The sequence below is a fragment of the Pipistrellus hanaki genome, assembly GCF_964339955.1.
Source record: "Pipistrellus hanaki genome assembly, chromosome: 1".
In the NCBI taxonomy this organism is placed as follows: domain Eukaryota; kingdom Metazoa; phylum Chordata; class Mammalia; order Chiroptera; family Vespertilionidae; genus Pipistrellus; species Pipistrellus hanaki.
Genome location: NC_140503.1, coordinates 18,797,213 through 18,813,693, shown reverse-complemented (window position 1 = coordinate 18,813,693; position 16,481 = coordinate 18,797,213). Strand labels below are relative to the sequence as shown.

At 43.4% G+C, this 16,481-nt stretch overlaps 1 long non-coding RNA gene across 1 annotated transcript in view; it reads left to right on the top strand.

The window, feature by feature from the left end:
• Nucleotides 1-9,698: 9,698 nt before the first annotated feature.
• LOC311626508 overlaps nt 9,699-16,481 on the top strand; it is a 36,098-nt gene continuing 29,315 nt past the window's right edge. Inside the window, exons 1-2 of the long non-coding RNA XR_014795703.1 lie at nt 9,699-9,852; nt 11,505-11,643. This is a non-coding gene — a long non-coding RNA (uncharacterized lncRNA). The remainder of the gene's footprint in view (nt 9,853-11,504; nt 11,644-16,481) is intronic.

Below are 16,481 nucleotides of genomic sequence, written 5' to 3'. Positions count from 1 at the left end.
AATTATTGTTCACCATCTTGGAAAAGCACATAACCAATGGCAATAAAGAGTCCTCATATGAATAGCCAGTGCAATCCCACCTGGGTCAGTGTGAATTTTAAAAATTAAAATATGTAGTTAGATTCTAGTTTCTATGGATTTCATTTCAGGATGGTAAGGGACAATATAAAATAATTATTGTAAAAGGGTATATTAGGTTTGATTGGGCTAAAAACGACTGATCTGAAGATTCTCCAAAGAGCCCTGGTTGGTTGGCTCAGTTGGTTGGAGTGTCATTCTGTGCACCAAAAGGTTGCAGGTTGATTCCTGGTCAGGGCTCAGTTCAAGGATGCGGGTTCAATACTTGGTGTATTGTACAGGAGGCAACCAATCGATGTTCTTTTTCACATCCATGTCCCTCCCTCCCTCTCTCCCTTCCTCCCTTCCTCCCTCCCTCCCTCCCTTCCACCCTCCCTCCCTCCCTCCCTCCCTCCCTTCCTCCGTCCCTCCCTACCTCTCTCCCTCCCTCCCTCCCTCCTTCCTTCCATCCTTCTCTTCCTTTCTTGGTAAAAATAAATGAAAAAATATCCTTGGGTGAGGATTAAAGAAAAAGATTCTGCAAAGACCTTTCTTTAGCTTCATTGTCTAAGTCTGTGCGAGTAGGAAAGAGATTCACATGGCATAGAGAGCAGTAGTAGAAATGGATCAAGACAAATCGATGTTCCCAAATTGAGCAGAGCCACTGTTGAGAACATCCACTCCTGCATAACCCAACCCTGGTTCTGTAGTGAAATCTTTGATTTTGAACTTCGTGTCCAAATGGGATTCGAATGAGAAACCCCTAGTTAGGCAGTCACATGAATCTTTTACTATTGGTAACTCATGTGCACCTACTGTATATCGAAGCTTTACTCATAGTTCCTTTCCTTCTATTGGTAATCCTTCCTCCTGCCCTGTTTTCACTATGTAATTTTAGGAGAATTAAACTTGAACAGCCCCAAATTATATAATTAATTACATTCAGTTTCAATTACAATCACTAATTGATCTAAGCCTGCTAGCACAACACTTTCATTATTTGGCACACAATTATTGAGCGCCTACTTTGTGCTGGGAATGAAGCAGGAAATGGTCAGTTTCTACCAAGGAGGGAGGATGGGGGGTAGTGTTTGTAGTTGTCAAGGATTTGGTGGGGGAAGTGACAGGTGAGTAAGCCCCACTGTCCTTCTAGTTTACCTGTGAACGACTGTGTGCTCAAAATCCCACATGGCCACACTCTGGCATCAGGCAGGCTGGTTTTAGCACCACATATCGCACATTGTACTCTAGAGCTCGCTGGTTTTCTATTTTTTTTGAATTTGGAATAATAATTAGTTTAGAAATTAATAGATACAATAAACACCTGCCATGTAAGGTGCTCTTAGTCACCTCATGAGTCCTCCTAATCCTAACCCTCTCCCAGGGCTCTTTCCTTTCTCTCTGTAATAGAAGGTCTTGCTACCCAAACTTCAATATGCATTCTTGTTACATGAAGAGTCCAAATTGCAGGTTGGGTGGGGCCTGGGATTCTGCATTTCCAACAAGACCCCAGATATCACTGCTGCTGCTGGTCTATAGACCACACTTTGAATAGCAAGGTGCTAGGGCCACTACATCAACTTTCTTTCCGGTGCTGTCATTCCTCGAGGGGGAAGCCAAAGCAAAGTTATTCAGCTAACTTTAGGATATTGTCTAGTCATGGTTCTCCTAGAGCAGGACAACTATTGCTCAGTTGCGTTGGGGTTACATCCTCTCAGTCCTCCCGTGTTCTTTTATGGGGCAGGGTATGCTTTCTTACTTCTCCCGGTATTAAGTGGCTCACCAAGTGAGTTCAGATGTAGTAATGAAAGTGAAATGTCCCTGAGGTAGGTTAGGTATTTGTTAAAGTCATTTATTCATGTAGTACCTCCTGTCTTCGTAGGACAAATATGTCAAACTTGCAGCCTGTGGGCTGCACGCCTTGTTAGGATGAGCTGGGTCCTATAAAAGAGGAGAGAGAGAGAGAGAGAGAGAGAGAGAGAGAGAGAGAGAGAGAGAGAGAGAGAGAGAGAGAGAGAGAGACAATGACAATGCCAGCAGTCACCAAAAACTGGGAATCAGTGTTTGCCTCTCCTTGACCTTCAAAGCAGCCAGCATAGACTCTGCTTCTTCATATGTCTTGTATTCACCATCTCTGCCTCTCAACCAACACCTTCCTGGTTCAAATCTTATGCCCTCAGGAGAATTGCCTAGAGGTCAATTCTCCTAAAGACCAGTTTGTTACTACTCCCTGCAGTGGGAAGGGCAGGCCTGGATGACCAGGTGACCAGCACCCTATGTAGAGCAACCTGTCTTCGCTCTGTTCTAGGGACACTAAGGACCAGCAGAACCCTGGCATCAGGGTGGTTGAATGCCCACTTTCCCAGAGATGTGGGCAGGATGGTCCACTTGGGAGCTTGACTCAGAATCCTCTGGGAACCAGCCATCAAAATGGAAAGGACCTGCTCCCATACTGCCTCCACCTTGCCTCCTTCCTCGTTTGCCTCTGCTGTTTCCTTGTTCCCTGCAGGTCCTCAGCTTCCAGGAACATGGATGTAGCTGCTGGGCAAAGGAAAGTGGTGTTGGCGATTGGGTTGTTTCTCAGAGAGGAAAGTAGGAGAGCTGCAATTACATCTGTTGTCATCACAGCGGGTCTGATGCCAGCTCATCAGGCTGAGAATCATGGAGATGGGACCCTTCTCCTCTGACCTGTCCCTTCCTGCTCACACTCTGCTGTACACAGCACTTTTCTGCTTTTGTGCACCTCTGTCTCTGCCTGCTTCTCCTGTCTGCCCCCACTTCAGACTCAGCCCATTCAGCCAGGAGGGAGAGGTTTCATCATAGTCATTTCTCCCCTCTCTCCTGAGTCCTGACTGTTTTTTGTGGGAACAGGGAGGGGCCATCCTGCCTTGGATGTTGTCCAGCTGTGTGGGCATCTATTGGGCTGAACTGATCCATGGTCAGTTTCAGCCCCTCTTACTTTTCCTGGGGATAGTGAGCAAGTCTGCCTGTCAGAGAGGGCAGCTGTGTGGTGACTTCTGTGCAGCAGTCACAGGAGGCTTCTCCTAAACCGTGCTGGGACACAGGGCCTCAGAGGTTGTAAACTAGGCCTTGCCTCCAGCCAAGAGGGGCTTTTCCTAGGAAATGGTCACAGGTGTCCTGTGACGTCACACCACTCTAGACTCCTGAGACTTAAAATAGGTGCAAGGAAAGGGGATCAGGTGATGGGTGATGTCTCAGCTTTCATCACTTCCCCTGACTCTTTCCCTTCCCACCAGGCTGGAGGGATTCTGGGTCTTATTCCTAACGTTTGCTTACGTTTTGAGTCTATTCCATTCTCTGAAAGAAGATCCAAATAGTTAGCATTTTGAAATCAAAAGTCAACAAGTAGATGCTCAGTAAATATTTGCTGAATGAATGGTAATCCATATTTTCAATTATAATCCAAAAATAGTGGAGCCATATTTTTTATTTTTTATTTTTTATTTTTTACTTATTTATTTTTAAAAATATATATATTTTATTGATTTTTTACAGGGAGGAAGAGAGAGGGATAGAGAGTTAGAAACATCAATGAGAGAGAAACACCGATCAGCTGCCTCCTGCACAGCCCCTACTGGGGATGTGCCCGCAACCAAGGTACATGCCCTTGACCGGAATCAAACCAGGGACTCTTCAGTCCGCAGGCTGAAGCTCTATCCACTGAGCCAAAACGGTTTTGGCGAGGGCCATATTTTTTTAAAAAAATATATTTTTATTGATTTCAGAGAGCAAGGGGAAGAGATATAGAGATAGAGATAGAGAGATAGAAACATCAATGATAAGAGAGAATCACTGATCAGCTGCCTCCCGCATGCCCCCTAACGGGGATCAAGCCTGCAACGTGGACATGTGCCCTTGACTGGAATTGAACCCAGTTCCCTTCAGTCCCCAGGCCGATGCTCTATACACAGAGCCAAACCAGCTAGGGGTGGGGCCATGTTTTAAATTTTGCCCTCGCCCATTCCCTTCCTCTCAATGCCTGACACTAAATGCTTGGTTACTCAAAGCCACAGTAATAGGATGTTAAGGAAACAGCACCCTTTTCTCCCACAAGACTGACAAAATGGAAGAGAACATCAGATGAGATAGCTGCTACTCATATGTTGAATAATATGAGTTCAATTCTATTACTATTCCTCATTTACAAACAACTACATGAATAGAGAGGGTGTAAGAATTTGCTAGGGCCATTCGGCAAAGCTGGCATCAGAAGCCAGGCTTTAGTTTTCATGTTTTCACTGCTGTGCTGTAACTGCTTTGATAAGAGCCAATCAAGACTGTCCCAAAGCGGTAGAGGATCCCATCCCCAGTTCCCTCCATGCTCACCACAAAATGCAGGAAGAGCACACTTAGAGTGCAGCCACGTAAACGAGGGGGCTCCTAAGGGGATTGAAACGCCCTACCAGAAAGCGCTCCAGACGGAGGGCCAGGAGTCATGGGTTCTCATCCTGCCTCAACTAGCCTTGGACTAGGTGCTACCCAATCTGGACATCCCCTTCCTCATTGTGCAGAGCGGGAGCCAGCTCCCATAACCTCACAAGTTCTTCCTCCTTGGAAATTCCAGTCTACAATCAAGGCACCACTTCCACTTACACAGGAGATTAGCACATACCTGTTACACCAAGTACAAGGCGTTAGGGAAACATCAACAAACAACTGGTGCCCGCTGGGTAGACTTTCTCTGATGGTGACTAGGATCTAGGGATTTGGAAAAGGGAGTTACTGAAATGTTATCCCTATAGGTTGGTGCATTTTCTTCTGCCACCTATCCCTTGTTCCTTTTGCCTTGAGGCAGCATTCAGCTGTTCAGGGTTCTCTACCTGGTGGAATGCCCCAAGGCTTCCTTCCTAAAGATGTGATCTCTTGGGGGTCCTGCCTGTGTTAGGTTACTGTGCTAAGTCTCCCACCAACTTTTAAAATGGGGCTAGCAGGTATCCTCTGGGTTGCAGACAAATGCCTCTCAGGGCCCCACAGAGTAGCATTGGTCTTATTTTCCCTTAACAAATCAATCAGAACTGAATAAAAGTTAGAACAACTTTGGTGAGGTTCCAGATGGGAGGTAGCCTGCCGATACCTTGATTTTATTTTTGTGATACCCTGAGCAGAGAACCTAGCATGACTTCTGGCTATGGAGCTGTGAGCTATTAAGTAGGTGTTGCTGTAAGCTGCCCAGTTCCTAGTAATTTGTTGCACTGCATAGAAAATATACACATTCAGAGATAAGAAAGCTACAGAAACCCAGTGTTCAAAATCAGTATCATTAAGAGTGGGACAACTAGATATTATGCAATTGCAAATGTGATAGGAAATTCAGTAAGAAGTTCACAGCATCACTTTAAAGTATTTTGACATATCATCTTAATCTGAATCAGACCAAGCTGTTAGATTACATGACTGTTTGCATTTGTCAAAATGCATAAAACTGTAAAGTAAAAAGGATGGTGTTTACTATATATAAATTATACCTCAATAAATCTTGCTTAACAAAAGCACCAACCTTTTAGATCTACTTAATTTTGCAGGAAATAATAGTGATAATTAAATGACAGCATAAGGAAATAGACATGTTTAGAATTTGGACCAGTTTACATGACAGCTGGCTGGGCCTCTTCAGGTCATTGTCAGGAGGTGGACTAGATAAGACTTAAGAAGCATTATAAACAAATTAATTGCATGAAAATTTCTGGACTCTGATTTCAAAGAAATGGCTCTAAAATAGAATTTTAGGACAATTATAGAAATTGGAAGTGAGTTTTAGGTGATATTAGGGATTACTGCTATTATTGTTAAGTATAATATTGGTACTATTATTAATTGGAGAAATATCCCCTGCTCTTTGGAAATGTATGTTGCAATATTTGTGGGTGAAGTGTCATGATATTTTATTATTATTTTATTTAATTTTTTTTGTCATGATATATATATTTTTTAAAGGTTCGATATTACCTCATGATTGTGCAATTAAATAGCCATATATATATATATATATATATTATATATATATATATATATTATTATATATATTATTGATTTTTTACAGAGAGGAAGGGAGAGAGATAGAGAGCTAGAAACGTTGATGAGAGAGAAACATCAACCAGCTGCCTCTTGCACACCCCCTACCGGGGATGTGCCCACAACCAACGTACATGCCCCTGACCAGAATCAAACCTGGGACCTTTCAGTCGGCAGACCGATGCTCTACCACTGAGCCAAACCGGTTTCGGCAATTTTTTTGTCATGGTATTTTAAATTTACTGTGGAATGGCTCAGTGATGAGGCAAAAAATGGCACAGTTATTAATGATGGTTGAAACTAGATAGATGGTTTTTGGGTGTTCATTGCATGCTTTTCCTGCATGTTTGAAATTAGGATGGAAATTATATGGAAGCAAACAAACAAAAAATAGGAGACAGTTGCTGCTGACCCACATAGCAGCCCTTCACTGCTCATAACTCCAAGGTGGGTGATGGACTGTAGAATATGGAGTCTAATGACCAATGCAAAAACTCATGCCTCAGCAACCGCCACTGGCAAAGAAGAGGGCTGTGGCCTCTCTCCCACCTTCCCAATCCTGCGGTGTGCTTGACCAGACCGCATCCAGAACCCTGCAGGCCAGAGACATTATACTATGCAGGTAATGGAGTTAAACATCTCCCAAAGCCCTGGGAGGCCCTAGTAATGTGTTCACATGGTCATGTGCTCTTGTAACCATCTTTGCAGAAGTGAGATATTTCAATTGCAGATCTTAAGGCTGCTGTCTATTTCTACTCTGATTTTCCCTGGGTCACACTTTTCCCTCAATGGGATGGTATTGGAATGGAAATGGGAGTTTTTGGGATCCAGCTAAGAGGTAGTTGGACTGGGGATGCATTTAGTTGGTGTTTAGTAGGATATGCGTCTGCAGTTTGCAGGCATTTGCTGGTTGTCTTATTGCAGGAATGGCCTGATAAATACTGCTCCCTGTGTCAGTTCTCCTGGGTGCAAGGCCCCAAAGGTCAAAGAATAATGCGATTGTGTCCTATGCCCAGCACAAGAAATATTTAGTAGGGAAGGAGAAAAAAGACTAAAATGTAAAGAGCCAGAAGCTGGTCTGTGTAATGTTCTTCCACTTACCAGATGTATAAAATTATAAGTGGAAAATTTGGCACTCAATGATGCCTGGTAAAATGGAAGCTTTCTGTTATCAGAAAAATGCTTAATAACTTAGCTTCTACATTTATAAACACACCAAACACTTTTCTGATGGGCATTATGAATCACAGAGTTTATCAGAATTCCTACAGTTATAGGGCAAAACCTGTAGTACTACAAATAGTATCTCTCACATATTTTATACATATCAACTATCAACAATATAAATAAATTTTAATGAGTCATGCTACAGGAAAAATTCAATTTTATTTTTATCCTTCAGAAGATATATAAATCTTGTTCTTTGAAAAACTAATCAAAGCTAAAAAAAAGTAGGGATTATGTATTTTTGTCTGCCAAGAACATCTCCTCCTGATAAAAAAGCTCCCCTTCATTTAAGCAACCTATCCTATATAATCTATCTATGCTACTAAAAGGGTAATATACTAATTAGACCAGGTCAACTGGCCATCTTTCAGATGTCCGACTTCCTTTCAGATAAAGCCATGCTGGTGGGGCCAAGGCAGAGGTCATTAGGGGTGATCAGGCTGGCAGGGGAGTACAGTTGGGGGTGAGATCAGGCCGGCAAGGGCAGTTAGGGCTGATCAGGCAAACAGAGATAGTTGGGGGCAAGATCAGGCTGGCAGGAGAGAGCAGTTGGGGGCAAGATCAGGTCGGCAGAAGAGGGCAGTTAGGAGTGATCAGGCAGGCAGGCAGAGAGGTTAGGGGCAATCAGGCAGGCAGGCAGAGGGGTTAGAGACAGGCAGGCAGGCAGAGGGGTTAGGGGCAATCAGGCAGGCAGGCAGGCAGGCAGGCAGAGGTAGTTACAACAGATCAGGCAGGCAGGCAGGTGAGCGGTTAGGAGCCAGTGGTACCAGTTTATGAGAGGGATGTCCAATGGCCAGTTTAGGCCTGATCCCACAGCCTAAACCAGTGGTCGGATATCCCCCAAGGGGTCTCCAATTGGAGAGGATGCAGGCTGGGCTGAGGGATTGCCCCCCACCCCCGTGCATGAATTTCATGCACCGGGCCACTAGTGTGTGTGTGTGTGTGTGTGTGTGTGTGTGTGTGTGTGTGTGTGTGTATGTATATGTGTATATATATACACATTTAATTCTTCAACTAAGAGGCTGAGAACAGGAATGAGGAATGTGCTCTTTTTGTATAGTCATGTGAGCTTTAATCTATAGAGTGGGGCAAAAGTACATTTACATTTGTGAATATGTGAAACAGTGTTATTCCTGTTTTATTTACTAAAGGCCCAGTGCATGAAATTCATGGGGTGTGTGTGTGTCCCTCAGCCCAACCTGCATCCTCTCCAATCTGGGACATCCATCTCACAATCTGGGATTGCTGACTCCTAACCACTCACTTGCCTGCCTGCCTGATTGCCCCTAACCACCTCTGCCTGGCAGCCTGATCATCCCCTAACCGCTCTCCCGCTGGCCTGATTGATGCCTAACTGCTTCCCTGCTGACCTGATCACCCCCAATTGCCCTCCCCTGCTGACCTGTTTGCCTGCAACTGCCCTCCCCTGCTTGCCTGATTGCCCACAACTGCCCTTTCCTGCCTGCCATCTTGTGACGACATGGGGGTGGCCATCTTATGATGATGTGAGGGTGCAAGACGCAAGGGCCACCTAGGCTTTTATTAGTATACATTACTTATTGTATTATTTTTCACACAAACAACTAAACCTACTTTTGCCCCACCCTGTATTTTAAAATAAGTAAAATTAATACTAGAAAAGATTCTTGTATTTTAATGCCTATGCAACAAATATATTATTTAAAAATCTCTTTTCAGATAAATAAATAAAAATCCCTTAAGTCACCTGTAAATAGAGATGCCATATGCCCAGCTTGCCCAGAATGGTCTCAGTTTATGCCTCTTCTTCTGGTGTAATTATCACTATCACCTCATTTCACTCTCATTGGTGTCCTGGTTTAGATGATGAACTGTCTAATCTCATCCACAAGTGTATTCTAGTTCATAAGTTCAACCTAGCCTGTGATGGAACTGAGCCCACTTCTTTGGCTGATGACCACATGAAGTAGTTGATTTGAATTTAGGAACCTTAAGTGAAGAAAAATGTGTGTTTGTAATAATAAATGCATGTCAGTGAGGTGAGCAATGATCAAACCACTCGAGGTATTGGGAAGTAAACAATCTGGAGATATACTAGACTCACTTTCCTATCTAATGCCAGCACTGGAGCATTGCTCTTTGAGAGGAATGGCGGATGAACCACTGTGATATTTATCTGATCTCTCTCTCTCTCTCTCTCTCTCTCTCTCTCTCTCTCTCTCTCCCCTCTGTATAATTACATCTACAAATGTTACATGCACATACATCATGACTTAACTTTATAGAACATACCATGTTGTATTTACAATCTACCTCTACCTCCTGAACTGTGAGCTCTTTGAGGACAAGGTCATGTCTGATTTCTCCGCACATAAACTCTCTAAATGTTTGTTGAATAAATGAATGAATGAACTCTCTGGAGACCTACACTCATAGCTGGTGCTCTTTTCTCCACAGATTATGGTTGTCAATCTTGAAGACTATAATCCTTATGAAGGCAGGAATTAGATTTACTAAAATCAACACTTGGATTCCAAAGCAGAGCACTGATATATGGTAGGTACTAATCCTTAACAATTTGATGAATGGATGAATGAATGAATGGATGGGTGAACTTTTCAGTTTTTGGGTCAGTTACCTGAGGATCAGTTTCATATATTGATCATTGCCATTATGGACTGAATGTTCCTGTCCCCACCCCCCACAAAAATTTTATATATTGAAGCCCTAATCCCCAATGTGATGGTGTTTAGAGATGGAGCCTTTGGGAGGTAATTAGGGTTAGATAGATCATGAGGACAGGGCCCTCATGACATGACTGGTGGCTTTATAAGAAGAGGAAGCTTGCACACACCAAGGAAAGCCATATGGACATAGGAAGAAGGTGGCCTCCTATAAGATAGGAAGAGAGCGCTCAGAGGAATCCAATTTGCTGGCACCTTGATCTTGTATTTTTGACTCTAGAACTATGAGCATCTATTGTTTAAGCCATTCAGTCTATGGTATTTTATATGGAAGCTGAGCAGACTAAGGCAGGTGGCCTACCTGGCCCTGGCATGGATGGGAGAGTTCTCTCACTGGTGAGGGTAGAGTTCATGGAGGAAGCAGGGTTTGGAGATCTTGAATGAAGATGGGAAGCACCTTACAAGCTGTCAGCACTTCTATGTGTCTTGGCAAAGTGCCCTCTGTGCCTGCAGTTTCTTTAAAGCATTTCTCCCCAGCTGCTGCCCTCATGATGGTTGATATTCCCATACCAGGGAATATGTTCCCTGGGGATGCTCAGGTTTTGATAAAGTCTAAAAAAAATTGGGTGGGAGAAAGCAAAGTGAAATAATTGGTAAATGACACAATTACGAAGAATACACCAGTGCTGATGATTAACTTTGATTGTGCTTCATTTGAAATGTGTTGTGAGTTATTCAGGTGCCATGGAGCCAGCTGTCACGTCATCTTGTCTTCTACTCAAGAACACAAATCAGATTCAAGTGACTGTGGTGTTATTTTAGGGGAGATATTGAATTTACTCTAATTTTCTGAAAAGTAGCTAATTCACAAATTTTAGCATTCTCACTATTAATAGGAAGAAAATACCTCACAACTGACTGAGACACTCTAAGGTGGAGAACAACTATTTCTTTGTTTTAGTGTTACCTTCTCCATCACTTAAAATGGTAAATGTTCTTGAAGGATAACATGTTACCCCTTATCCACTTTTGTACATGATGGAGTGGTATCAGGAATGATATGGAGGTATGAGTGTGTGTGTGTGTGTGTGTGTGTGTGTGTGTGTACAGAGAGAGTTGGGTAGAAGGAGAGAGGGTAGGGCTGTTAGAAAAGGGATGGGAGGCCGAAACCGGTTTGGCTCAGTGGATAGAGCATTGGCCTGCGGACTGAGAGGTCCCAGGTTCATTTCCGGTCAAGGGCATGTACCTTGGTTGCGGGCACATCGCTAGATGTTTCTAACTCTCTGTCCCTCTCTCTTCCTCTCTGTAAAAAAATCAATAAAATATATTTAAAAAAATTAAAAAAGAAAAAGAAAAAAAGAAAAAGAAAAGAAAAGAAAAGAAAAGGGGTAGGTGGAGAAAGGGACTGAATGCTCCAAAGCCTCACAATTTTTGCTTTGGGCCCCACAGAAAACACCCTACCCCAAATATCAAGCATGATTGTATCTTTTTAAAAATTGTTTTTATAGAAAAATTTTCTTACAGCCAATTTATTATGGGATCAAGATGCTTGTGGCAATAATGCTTCTGGCAAAGATGCTGCTGTGAAAATACTGGACGTGCCCCGAGATACCTTCCATCACTGACACTTTATGGCTGGAAGATCGTGAAGGAGGATGAAATGGTTAGTTTTTGGTGGCTTGCCTTTTCTCATCTCAATGTTTTTCCGCCTTGCCTCTGGATCTGGGCTCAGGACATTCTTGCTGCTAGCTATTGGATGGTTTGAGGGTGCTGAGGTCCAGAGAGTAAAGTTGCCCTGGGCTGGGGGAGCAGTGATTTGGATTTGGTGTGAAACAAAACAAACCCACCCCAACACTGAGTTAATTAGTGATTAGCCCCTCTATTTCTGTGGCTTCCTGGTGGATACAGAAACAAAGTGGTGGGAGGGCTGGAAGACCTTTGGAAGCCCAGCTCTTGTCTGCAGCACGAAATAAGAACCGTGCTAACTCCTAACACAAGTGTATGCAAGGCAAAGACAGTTCTCACTTTTGGTGGTGGGGCGGGGTGAAGTGGGGTGGGGCAGGATGGGTGGGTGCTGTTTTGCCTCTAGCCAGAGCTCTTGAACAGCCTGGACTTCGGGGTTCCTCTTCCTTTCCCTTCCCTGGCTTCGGAGGTTGGCTGCAGAGATCTCTGGGACTTTTTAGAGTTGCAGCACTTACCAAGTGAAAGTGCAGCATAATCAGTTAAATATGAATTTCAGATAAATGAACTTTTTTTTTTTTTGAAACAGTCATATATACTTATACTAAAATATTTCATTTTCTGAAATTCAACAAATTAGAATAACACATGGGACACACTTATCCTCCAAAATCAGTCATTTATCTGAAATTCACATTTAACTGGCATTCTGGATTTTATCTGAAAAATGATTTGAGAGCCATGTTTCCTTTAGCATATCTTGTCCAGGAAGGGAAAGTGCTCTTTGAGCTGCATTTGAGTCCAGGCTCCTGTTCAGAGGTAGGTACTTTGGTCTTCTTCTTCCCCTGGTCCTGGAAGTCAAAAGAGATGGAGGAAACTGGAGTTTAAGGACATCTTTCCTGGTTTCTGCTAGCCCAGGATGTTAGCAGTGGATTGGAGTGAGCCCATAGTGACAGATTGCTGTGTAGTGGGGAGAAGTAAATATAAATATTTGCTCCTCACAGTGGGATATATATGGTATATATCCCACTGTGAGGAGCAAAGAGTAATGGTGGTGAGAGCTCATGGCCAGAGAAGGGAGGTGGTAGAGGAAGTCTGAAGAGCTTCAGGCACATAGGGTGTGTTCCTCATGGGGGACATCAGCACCTTAGTGGTTTGTTCTGCATCCTTTCCTTTGGAAAACTCTTGTGCCCTCATACCTGTGTTTCAGGTTAGGCTATTTATTACCCATGGAGCTCTGCCCATTTCTGCCCATCAGTGGGCATATGACCCAAGCTGGGGCTTATGAGTCATTCTCAGGGACCAGTATGCACGATGGGGGTGTGGGAGAGGGAGAGTGCAGGCTGTTTGAATGAGGTAAGCCTGGAGAGAACCTGCCTGCAAATGGAGCAAACTCAAGGAAAAGTAAGAGAAACAGAAGGTCTCAGTGACATAATTTGAACTCTTGGATGTGGCCATGCCTAAAGCCATCCCCACCCTTATACTTTCCATTTATTTGTACCAATAAATTCCTTATTTTGATTATTCCAATTTGATTGGATTTATGTTGATCACAGTGACAGAGTCCTGGCAATTATGGTGCCTAACAAGTGTGGCAGTACTTTGGGATGGTATGTTATATATTTTCTGCTCTAAGTGCTCCAAGACCAGTAGCTTTTAGAAATGCCAACTCTGAGCCCCATCTCAGACCTATGGAGTCAGAATCTATATTCTAGCAAGGTCCCAGGCTGCTCAGGTGCATATTGGAGTTTGAGAAGCATTGCTATAGACCAGTGGTTCTCAGTTCTAGCTGTACACTTGACAATCCTGGTACCCAAGCCACACCCCAGACCAATTAAATCAGAATCTCTGTGGTGGACCCTGGCATTGGCATTTTAAAAAGATTCCCAGATGATAACAACAGCCAAAGCTCAACATACAGCCAAAGCTCAGAACCACTGCTCTGGTGTCATTTGCTCGGTGGGAGCTAAAAAGTCTAATGTTTTGTGATTAGAAGCTTAGAGTAGAAGCTTTCTTTTGTGGGAGGCATGACAAGGGGACTCCTTGGTAGTAGTGGGGATCCTTTAGGAATGAAGTGGGAGCTGCCCCCGCTGGGCAGAGGTACAGACTGGACTGTGTCCCATAGATAGAACCCACTGGCACCACAGGGGCCTTTGATCAAATCCTAGAATACCTTTGTTTCTAATCACCATGAATTCATAACCCAGGACCACATGGAAATCTCTCAGGCTTTAAACAATCTCAAGTCCCTTTGACACAGGGACTTGGACACAACCCAAATCACAAACTGAACCCAAATATTGTTTTTATTAAACCATGAACTACCCCCAAAATATATTGTGAGTTTTCATTTTCCTTCTAAAAGTCATCATTGTGGTGAATCAATTCACTCTGGAATGAACCCAGATGTTTTCTGAAACCAGCTAACTGGAAGAAAATGGGGATGTCAAACTATTATTTAAATCGAACCTGAGTAAAATAGGAGATGTTGCTCTTACTGGTCGCTATGGGAATTTGGCTTGTGGTCGAGTGTTTCCAATGGCTGATCAGACCCTGTGTTCTCCCATCTTCCCATCTCTCTCTGACTGAGGACCTCACCAGGACCCACAGGACACCTGTGACCAATTATGGCTAGGTCCTGGTGGCATCATTAGGATGTTAGCAGGTAGCCACAGTGCATGTGCATGGAAAAATGAACAAGATGGAGATGTCCTCTGAGGAAGAAGGAGGAGAGTGATGGACAAGGAATTTCTGGGGCTTCTTTGTGTTTGTTCTTTATGGTTTTAACTGCTGGCCAAGAACCCTTTCCTGTCTAGGGCTTTGTTTGGGAACAGGGAGAAGTGTGGGAGGGGCTGGGGGAGAGAGCTGGAAGCTGGCCTTTCCCTGCTCACCATAGTCAGCAGCTCATTAGGGATTCTAATCAGGCAGAAATATTTTCCCGTCAGCTCATTACAAACTCTAACAAGGTCCCAGCTCCAGGTCGTGGCTGCTTTTCTCCTGCTGGGGATAACAATGAGCAGCTTGTTGGAGCCTTTGGTAACTCATTTGTTACAACATGCAGTTCACAGCAGCAGGAGAGCTTTGGGGTGGAGGAAGAGAGATCAGGGGAGGAAATGGAGGAAGAGTCCTCTTTGCAGAGGACAGGCAGGTAAACATGCCTGATGCTTTAGGGCAGTCACGCCCATCCCCTAATGGGCACCTAGAATCTTCTGGGAATCTGGGACCCACTCTGTGTGAGGTGCAGACCAGCTCCAACTATGTGTGGAAATAGGCGGCATCATGGCAACTTGCAGGTTGGAGACACGTTTTTTTATCCTGTGGGGCTAATCTTCAGGATATCTGCTTTGCATGCTTACATGTCCCCAGAGGCTAATACTTTTTTTCTTTTTTTACATTTAAAATATTTTTATTGATTTTAGAGAGGAAGGAAGAGGGAGATATATATATATATATCATGATGAGAGAGAATCATCGGTCAGCTACCCCCTGCATGGCCCCCATTGGGGATTGAGGCTGCAATCCAGGCATGTGCACTTGCACAGGAATGGAATCATGACCTCCTGATTCATAGGTCAATGCTAAACCACTGAGCCACACCATCTGGCCCAAAGGCTAATCTTTGAACTTACTTAGTGATTAGAAAAATATTTGCATTCCATAATTTTCCAACTCAGAAACTATCAATGTGTTCCTAATCCCTATTCTCCTCCATGTAAATATCTTTATTGTCTACAAGGCCCTCCACACAATAACTCTAATAAAACTAGCCAAATTTCAACTACTGTCCCCATCTGAAACCCTCTATTTGGTGAAATGCTTAAAGCCTCCGTCTCTTTAATATCTCAAAAAAATTGTGTGTATGTGTTGTTTTTTAAACCTTTTTCTTGATTGTCTATCCACTCACCAAAGCCTAACCAAAGCATGACATTATAAATCCTTTCATGGTTATGCTAACTTCCAAGGGATGCCTACAGAGTGGCTTAAAACAGGGATCAACCAATACAACCTGTGGGCTACATCTGACTCACCACCTATTTTTGTAACTGAATTTTCTTTGGAATGCAGATATGTTCACACACATACTATCTATGGGTACTTTTGCCTCGCAACAGAAGAGCTGAATGGTTGCAACAGAGACCACATGACACACAAAACCTAAAATATTTACTACCTGTCCCTCTGCAGAAGAAGTCTGCCTAGTCCAGCTTAAACTATAAAATGCATAACGTTTCCTTCAATTCATCTAAAAAGGCTTCCCAGATTTTTCTTTTTTCTCACCTCTCTTGTGCGCACTTCCCATCTCTTCGTGCTCTGAACTTCCATCATATTTTATGTGTTTGTTTCTCATGATGTTTTCTCTTTTTAGAAACTTAGTAATGTATGTTCCTGTTTTGTGTAATTCTCTAGTTCAGGGGTGGGGAATCTTATTTTTCTGCCAAGGGCCATTTGGGTATTTATAATATCATTTGAGAGCCATACAAAATTATTAGCTTAAGAACTAGCCTGTTATATTTAATTAACTCACCCCTAATGCCTTGGCAGGGCCAGAACAAATGATTCCGTGGGCCATATGGCCTTCGGGCTGGATACTCCACGTCCCTGCTCTAGTTTGTAACCTCTTTGTGGACAGAATCTCTTTAGATCTCTATCTCTGCACAAAAAGTTGTGTAAGGGGTGGAAAGAATCTTGTTGGTTGCAGTCTGCCATGGTCCTGAATGATCTCCTTGGAATTGTCACCAGGATGTTACCCAGCTTTGGGAAGCTCTGTGCAGGGTATGACACCATGAAGGGCTGTGTTCTTGTGTACTAAGGCTAAACAAC